At 35.6% G+C, this 7,151-nt stretch overlaps 1 pseudogene; it reads right to left on the bottom strand.

Annotated features, from left to right (window-relative positions):
* Positions 1 to 4,162: 4,162 nt before the first annotated feature.
* On the bottom strand, positions 4,163 to 5,865 carry LOC149199892 (LRR receptor-like serine/threonine-protein kinase RPK2 pseudogene; annotated as a pseudogene).
* Positions 5,866 to 7,151: the final 1,286 nt, after the last annotated feature.

Genomic DNA, 7,151 nt, shown 5'->3' with positions numbered 1-7,151 from the left:
ATATAAGAGGGTTACATAGCATATGCAGTGCATTGTCTTTTCCCTTTTTTCAGAGAAAACCATAAGCGGCTGTTTGTAGGAAATTTCAGAAATTCCACCCTACAGCCCTGTCAAAACCGATCTATAATATAACAAAAAAAACTGTGGTGTACCCTACCCCCGGCTTCCATATAGGAAAACAGCCAAAAACGGAGTAGACGGAAGCCCACAACAGTGAAAAAAACCAGCGAGTAGACACTATGCTGGCAGTAAAGTTTTAATATCAAGTACGGACAGGTGCTCAGGCCTCCATTATGAGGAAAAACGCGTTGAGTCCCATTGCAGTTTGTACATATACATAAGAGTTTTTTACAGCAAATTATACAAGAAAAAAAAACTAAGGACTAGAAGGAAAGAAGAGTTGTTGGCTGCTCCCGAATTATGCAAAAACAGGAGGAGCAAGTCCCCTTGCCACCCCATCGACCACTTCTTCTACTGACCATGCGCCCAAAACCTGCTCAGTGCCTTTTTTAGAAAGGTTGTCTGCTTCTGTGTTTCTTTCCCTGTAAATGTGACAAATTTTTAGCTCAGAAAAACAACTTTTAAGACGAATAATTTCAGCAAGCAAGGGAGTTAAAAGAAAATTCTTGCAAAGATGCATTCCATTGGCCCACTTGATTGAATTCAGAGAGTCCCCAAATATCTGAGCCTCCCGCTCATTGCGCAAAGAGAGCCAACAAAGAAGCAAATGTAAAGCTTTGAGCTCAGCAAAATTATTTGTTCCGGTACCAAGTCCAATGGAGGCTTTGAGGATGTTCCCTGAGGGAAAGTGTATGACCAGACCAGCGCCACAATTCTTGTTTATATCTGAGGCTCCATCGAAATAAGCCCACGGGATAGAGCCCTTTATTTCTTCTGCCTGTACAAGCCTGATGCTCTAAGGCTTCCTTTAAGCATAATAACAAGCTTGTGGTTCTTGGAGATTCTAAGTTAATCATTATCTCCATGAAAATAAAAAGGCAAAAGTCCATTCCGCCTTGGAGAGAAATCTTGATAAGATATAAAAAGAAATTCAAAATTTTGAAGAGGTGGATTCCTTTCACATCCTCAGAAGATTTAAAGAAAGCGCTGACATTTTGGCTAAAGAGGCTTCCTTTCTTGAACGAGGAACACTTATTACCACATTAGGGAACTAAGAGTATCATATTCCTTATCTAGTTATTAATGATTTCATTTATCAAAATCTGGGTTCTAAACATGATTATTTTGCACTTATCATAATCATTAAAACTCCATTCCACTAGTTTGACATCTATCACGCCATTCATCTCCTCTCCTCCATGTATCGAAGTGGCTTGCAACATTCCTATCATCGTTCGATCCATCCCATTTAACCCATCATCTACTACATGATTAAACATGTGGGATAATCTTGGTTTGCATCCTCATATGCTTGTCATGGTGTATATACAAGTCCTCACACCTTGGATTTGCTATGTCTTCTTTGGAATAGTGTGATAGTTCTTGGGGGTCCCTTCTGTGGTATATTTCGAGGTTGTTCGGAATATGCCCTTTCAATATCTCTTTCACGGATCCTTATATCCTCCCTTGAAATGTCTTTGATTATCTCTCAACTATTTTATTTTCATTGGTTTCATTTTTATTTTGATGTTGTGCAGAGATCCTTTTTGTCTCCTCACATTGATTTTGAAAACAATGGATTGCTCTCGAACTATAACCCTAGAATTCCTTGCTAATTACAATTATGCTATCTTTGTGGATGGTTCTGGATTCGAAAACTCCATGTTTCATTGTTTTGCTTCTCCACCATCCTTCAAGTCATTTTGAATTTTGTTCCTCCCTCCGGAATACTGCTTCCACTCACTTCACATCCCAATTTCATATCATATGCCTTCAACCAGGACCACTTCAATTCTCTTTGTGGACTCATGGAGAGACCCTTAGACATACACTACCTCTATTTCTTCCTTTGGTTTATGGGCCATTTACCTCAATGTGGCAGAAAGGCCCCGTTTTCTCCTATTTGGATCATTGGATCATTGTTCCATCTTAGGGTGGATGGTAAGAAGCAAAAGGTTAAATTGGAGTACATTAGGAACCTTCATAGTGCCTTCATAGCAGCGAGACTTTATCTCATGAACATGAAATCATATTCATACTCAACACCTTATTAGCTCATGGAGTATAAATCTTCAATTTGAAGAAGGAGAACAAGTTGAAGAAATAAATGACGCATTGATCTAATAGTTTGCAATTCCAAGTCAGTATTATGTGGGTTCCTTTGCCTTCATGGAATAAGTTTCAAATAATCAAATGCCAATAACTCATAGACATGAAATAATGACTTAAGGACAAGACAAAGAAACTTAGCATATGTCAAACTTGGAACTATATTTAATGAACAATTTTTTTAAAATGTTTTGTAAGGTCAAAATTTTGCAAACTTTATGTGTAGGAGTATAGTAGCTCTTTGAGGTAGTCTATTGCCTTCCAATACTTCTTTTTGTCCCAAAAAAATAAAAATTCTTAAAAAAATTGTGTTATGCTTTGAATATATGTACTTATTGATACACAACTTTTTTATAATATAAATTCTAGTTTTTTTTTTTTTTTTTTGAAAAATTGAGAAATATAAAATATTTTTTTTATAAATCTTTAAAATTAGTTGTATGATTTATTTAACAACCAAGCAGATTTCAAATTATTTTATAGTTTAAGATTAATATAAAACATTAAACTGTAACAATAATTTATTATAATTTATCCTCCAAATATTATAAAAATAAAAACATTATACTTATTTTACAATGACATCTTATTTTAACACTAAGCAAAGTCAATAAAGTAATGATTCATACATAATAATAAAAATATACTAGCAATTGCCCCTAAAGGTGTAAAGTTACACCAAAGGAATATAAGATTCGGTAAGATCATCTTGAAAATATAAATCATTAAATATAAAAACTCTTATTTCTAATAGAATAAATATTATATAAAGATTAAATGGATTAGTTTTCACACTCTTGTTTTAACCAATTGGGTCAATACAACTCAAAGTACAACTTCAAAGAGCTAGACAAAAATTAACCTTGCAGAGACTGCCCAAGGGAGGATAGAGCCACTTTTGAGCCTGCAAATGATAATTATATATCTCACTGGTTTGCATGTGTCCAATGCTTCTCTTGTCGACAAAAGAACTACCGCAATAAAGTCGATTAGGGTAGGTACCCTTGGAAAAGCAAAAAACGGTTTGCAAAAATAAAATGGGACATTTGTTGTATAAATATCTTAGATATTTGGGGGGTATGACAGGCATAAAAATATGAGGTATTACCCTATGTGTCGACTGAATAAAGAAGTTTAAGATCGAGCAACCCCAAACAATGATCTCGTTCCTTATTATAATAACCAACTGAATGTATATCCATTAAACTTCATGGAAATCATATGCAAATGGAAAATATAATGGAGTTTAAGCTTGAAAAGAGAAATAGTGCGACACAAACTGCCAGTTGATTCATGAAAGGAGGGTACATAGAGTCTCAATAAAATCGTAAGTTTAAACTGCTTATATATCATCAGATTACAAAAGCATACACTAGGTTTCAATTTTTGGGAGGCAGGAGGAAGCTTGATGAGATAATTTTTAATTTTCCAGTTATAGAAATATACATTAGTCAATAGAACTATATAACATATGTAGAAAAATGTTAAATGATTTTACAAAAATTATGAAAGGGTGCAAATGAAACAAGCACAAAACCTGTGACCAATCTGATTTTGCCCACATAGACAAAAGACAAAAAGGGGCACCAACCAATATAAATCTTCACCTCAATTTTATTTGAATCGGGATCATCAAAATTTTCAAACAAACCTTGAGACGTCCTCACACCATAGAAGAGGATATTCCTGAACATTCTTTAGCGAACTCAGCGTAATATAGAGCAATCAATTTGGAAGCATTAATGCTATGGAACTGATCGAAAAGAATGAATTTTAAAATTTTTACAAGGATACTTTGTCCATATCCTAATAATTACAATTCATATTCTAATCTTTGACACAAAAAAAATTAAAGGAAAAGGTAGTGGATTATAACCTTGACTCCAGTATTACAAAAAACACTAATTGGTTAAAGAAGCTAAGGAGGTTGTGATCATTTCAGTCGTTGCATAACGTGCTTCATTGATGGCCTAATTGAAAGCGAATCCACAGTACACATGACAACAATGTGCAACATCTCAATTAAATCATCATGAGGACCTACATCCCATAGGCCTGCAGTGAAAAACTCATGGGCCTGTCCTCGTTGAAGCAAAATACATTCCCAAGCAACAATGTTAAATCCATTACCATAACTAGAAAATGAAGGATCAAGAGCTTTCTTGTTAGAACGTAACTCTAAAATCACAACACCATAGCTATAAACATCTGCATTATCTAAAACACAACATGTCATCTCATACTCTGGAGCAACATAACCAAATGTGCCTGCCACATTAGTTGTTGCATGAGTTTCAGAAGTTGCTAGAAGCCTGGCAAGACCAAATATGGACAGATAGGCACTGAAATTGTTATCAAGAAGAATATTGCTAAGTTTGATATCTTGATGCAGCACATGTGGAACACAATCCTCGTGGAGATAAGAGCCTGAGAAATGTCTAGAGCACTTTTTGAATCATGCACTAGTCAACTCTTTGTTTTTATCTCTCTGGAATAATTTTTTCCAACTTACCTTTAGGAAAATAATTGCACACCAGAAACATTTGTGACTTGTTGGCATGGTAGCCTATTAATGTTACAAGGTTTGGATGGCGTACCAATCCTAAGTGTTCTAATATTTGCATCAAACTGATGAATTCCTTGGAAGCATCCCACATAAAGTCTCTTGAGTGCTACTAAGAATCATAGAACCAATTCAGCCTTATAAGTCGCGCCAAAACTACCATTACCAATGAAATTGGTTGCACTAAAGTTTCCCATAACTCTTTGTAATTGGTTGCACTAAAGTTTCTCATAGCTTTAAGTTTTAACCACACTTTCATAAGTTAGTTGAACTCCAATATTTGTAATTGGTTGCACTAAATTTTCCCGTAGCTCTAACTATGTTTTCATAAGCTAGTTGAACTCCAATGTTTGTAAATGTGATAACCTCTCTTCTTCTTGATTGATAAACAACAGAAGTACGTATCTACCATCTTGTACCCTGGAAAATAATAAAAAGAACTAAAAATAAAAATACTATGGCTACAACTGAAGTGATAGTTGCAATTTCATACAGAAGAGGAACACCAATCTCATCCAGTGGCTGTAATGGTGGATGTCTAGGTAAGCAAGAGTTAGAAACTTATTTCCAGCCAAACTATCACAAGATATCTTACTATTGCTAAAGACTAGTAATTTTCGAGATAAATTATTATATGAAACATTGAATATAGTTAAACATGTTAGAAGTGAAAAGGCCCGAGGAACCTGCCCTGTAAGTTTAGTATTGTCGAGCCGAAGATGTGTTAGCCATTTCAAGATTGTTAACTTTGCTGTAGATTCTCTTGTAAAGGCATTACAATAAAGTTCCAATATAGTTTAAGATAATTGACCTTTTAATTCTAGGATCTCCCTAGTACGGTTGTTTTCACCCAAGTTAAGATGTTGGAGATCCTTCAATTATCCAAATGGAGTTGGAACGCTTACATGCAAAGAATTATCTTGCAAATAAAGATGCATTAAAGACTCCACGTTCCCAATAGTTGGTGGTAATGGTACTACAATTTGATTGATTGTTGCCTCGAAATGCTTGAGAGATTTGCAATTTACAAAAAACTCAAGAGGAATTTCACCTAAAATCCAGTTGACGCTCATGTTCAGGGCAAAGATATGTAACCTTGGGCACAAACAAAAAAGAGAAGAGATAATGTTCCTTGTAAAATTACTGCCAATTATCAAAAGCACATACGACACTTCTTCTTTGATCATTTGGTCACCTATCAAAGGAGGTGGAATGGAACCAACAAATTTGTTCCCACATAAATCATGAAGCATTGGAAAAACTTCAGATACAAGAAACCAAAGTGAGCTACTTGCACACACACCACAATACAAATGAGAAGAATATATTGTGGGAGGATTCGATTTAGACTATGAAACATTTGATAACCCTTCCTTAAATTGGTTTCTTGGGAATGGATGCTGCTTAGGGAAGTCAACATTCATAGCAGCTATAAAATTTCTTGTTAGTGAATTGTCACTAACATCAAAATAAATCATACAGTAAATATGAAGCTAGAGGAATCTCACCTTTAAGATGACTAGAGCTCAAATCAAGGAAAAATAAGTTTTTTCATTTCCCCAAACTTGCAGGAATTTAGTCGATAAGGAGGTTTTGACCTCAATAAGGACTTGCAAGTTAAAATTATCCCAAATTTCAGGTAAGGGGCCATTCTGACTCATCGTCGGAGCCCATATAATCTGAAGCTTAGGATTGCATCACAAGTTTGATTGAACTCAAGGGGAGTTATGACCTTGTCTCCAGTCTGGTAGTCCGATGAAAGATTATGGAAGAAACAATAGTGTAGTGTATGAAGAGGTCATACACTCGTAAGTATTTATTGGGATATTTGGGGGCTCCTTTATCACAATTTGGATATAAATCCTTCTGCATGTGCAGTTGGATGATTTGTTGGAGGCCTTTTTGATGGATGTTGGGGTCCTCTAAAGCACAAAATGCATGGATAAGAGAATTCTAAACTTTACCCACGAATCCCTGTCCAAATACACGATCTTTGCCCAATATTTTATCAGGTCTATAAAGAATCTAGTGATGGCCTCCAATCTGAAGGATTTCAGCCCCAAATCCTTATCAAAAGGTCACCGCTTCAACCACGATGACCTTTGACTGATCTTTGTCAAACTTTGCCAACGCCTATGGGAGAAACCTTGCCATGGAAAGAAAATAATCTGCGACCATGGTAGATTCATCTCTTAGGGAGCTTAGTGGAGGGAATTTACTCTGAATCCTACACACTTTCTAGACTGCTAGTTGCAGGTGCTATAATAGCCCTTTCGGGAGGCGACGAATTCCATGACGTAGTCCTCTTCCATGTGTCAAATTTTATTTGGATTGAGGTGGAAAAAATGGAGTGAAAGGA

Source organism: Pinus tabuliformis, chromosome 2_1 (genome assembly GCF_031772625.1).
Source record: "Pinus tabuliformis cultivar Carrire ecotype Pingquan chromosome 2_1, CPIR1, whole genome shotgun sequence".
Lineage (NCBI taxonomy): Eukaryota > Viridiplantae > Streptophyta > Pinopsida > Pinales > Pinaceae > Pinus > Pinus tabuliformis.
The sequence above is the reverse complement of the archived record's forward strand: the minus strand, read 5'-3'. Positions and strand labels throughout refer to the sequence as shown.